Source organism: Haemaphysalis longicornis, unplaced genomic scaffold (assembly GCF_048455015.1).
Source record: "Haemaphysalis longicornis isolate Haplotype H1 unplaced genomic scaffold, Haemaphysalis longicornis Haplotype H1 scaffold_1, whole genome shotgun sequence".
NCBI lineage: Eukaryota > Metazoa > Arthropoda > Arachnida > Ixodida > Ixodidae > Haemaphysalis > Haemaphysalis longicornis.
The window spans coordinates 381,615,574-381,617,564 of record NW_027526203.1 but is presented as its reverse complement, the minus strand read 5'-3'; positions in this window follow the sequence as shown (position 1 = coordinate 381,617,564).

The window sequence follows — 1,991 nt, the reverse complement described above, 5'->3', positions numbered from 1 at the left end:
ACGCAAGAAATGGGGTGTCCATTTAAATAGATGTCATACTGCGACATTGTTTTACGAATAAATGCCACCACTGCACACTTATCTGGTGCTGTTTTAAGTCCTTGTAAACGCAAGAATGCGCATGTGTGGGTCGCGGCTTTTTGAAGGCGTGCCCGAACCTGAAGACGTAAAACTCCTGATGCCCAGATGCAAATATCATCAGCATACATGGAGAGATGTACACTAGTTGGTATGGCTTTTTGAAGCCCGATCAACGTGAGATTGAACAATGTCGGGCTAAGAACACTGCCTTGTGGGACTCCCCGGAAAGCGTAGTGTTGGGAGGTTGTGCCATAGGTGGTGTCAACAAAAAATGATCGTCCAGTAGAAAGCTTTGAATCCATCTGTACGTTCGGCCACCCACTCCCGCATCCTCCAGGCTATTTAAAACGGCGTCATGTAGTACTTTGTCGTAAGCCCCTTTAATATCTAGAAACAGCGCTGCAAATAGACGTTTGAGTGATTTCTCGTGCTGCACCGATGTCACAAGGTCAATAACATTGTTGATGGAAGAACGGCCTCGCCGGAATCCAGCCATAGCGTTTGGGTAAATATTGTGGTGCTCAAGATACCATAGTTGCATAGGCAAGTTAATGGAAAGAATGGTTTTGCCTGCGAGTGAAACAGGACGCGCATGCGCGCCGCGACGGTCTCGACAACAGGCGCCGAGCCTCCAGAGCGCGCATTGGTGGCTTTTGCCACGCGCTCGCGTGGTCTGCAAAATTAAGTACCCGACTGTACATCAGCTCACAATTGAAGATGCGATAAAACTACTATAAGACCCTTTGATTTCGCGGGCCGAATTTTTCGCGAATCGGGTTACCGAGCCTATTTGCGGCCGCTGACCTTCGCGAGTGAGACCGAAGGGTGACGCCGCAGCAACGACAGTAGCCGTTTCGCTGCCGCCGCTGGAACCATTATTTCGCACAATTTTGAGACAGTGAGATCACGTTCAAAGAGAGCCCGGCGGCGCCAGGCGCAGTGTTTGTTTAGACAGCTCGAATAAGCGTTTCTCTCTCTCTCTCTCTCTCTCTCTCTCTCTCTCTCTCTCTCTCTCTCTCTCTCTCTCTCTCTCTCTCTCTCTCTCTCTCTCTCTCCTAATTAATTGGGAAAACTATTGGGCTATCTCCCTGAACGCCATGCATTGAAGGCGGTCGGCATGTAGCCGGCCAGGCTAGCTCGCGAAAAAGAAAAAAAAGTGTAGTGAAATGCTTTCCCCCCAAAAAACCCATTCCTAAATACTCCGAGCCGAGCCCACCCCCCGCCCCCCTTTGGGGGGGTTGCAGGTAAAGCAAGGTCATTGGACCAAATAAGCCTCAAGAACTTTTCTTCTTAATTTCAAACAACCGCAAATAAAATCATTGGCCGTAACACAAATATTCTCCCTTGTTGCTCTCCCCGCGTTCGTCTCGCGATTCCCTCCGAGTATGCGGGCGATCAAAAAAAGAAAAAAAATCCCTGTACAATGACGAAAATTGCAAGCGCAATTACTGTTTGGTAGCCTGACTCTATTAAAAATAAGTTTCGCGTGCCTTTCAATTGAGTTAGCGAATTTTTCCAAATCGTGGAATTCACAAAAATTACAGGCGCGCGAAATAAAAGGTTGGATATTACGCCAGTTTCTGCCTGTTGACTGAAAGTGCCAAAAAACATCGGATGCACTCATACACACGTAATATTTTTATTCAGCAATAACATTTAACAGATATTTCCACTGAGGATGCAGCGAAGACGTGCGATGGGGCCTAATTAATGAACGATGCGAATTGGTCAGATCTCGTTCAAGCTTAAAATTGACTCGCAAACAGAGAAAAGTTACAATGGTTCCAAAGGGCCACAAAAGAATTTGCGGAGCGCCCACACACCACACCAATATTTTCACGCGTTTACATATTGTTACGAATCGGCCCGCCGCCGTACTTTCCCGCATCCCTCCTCGGCTGTGCGGCGAA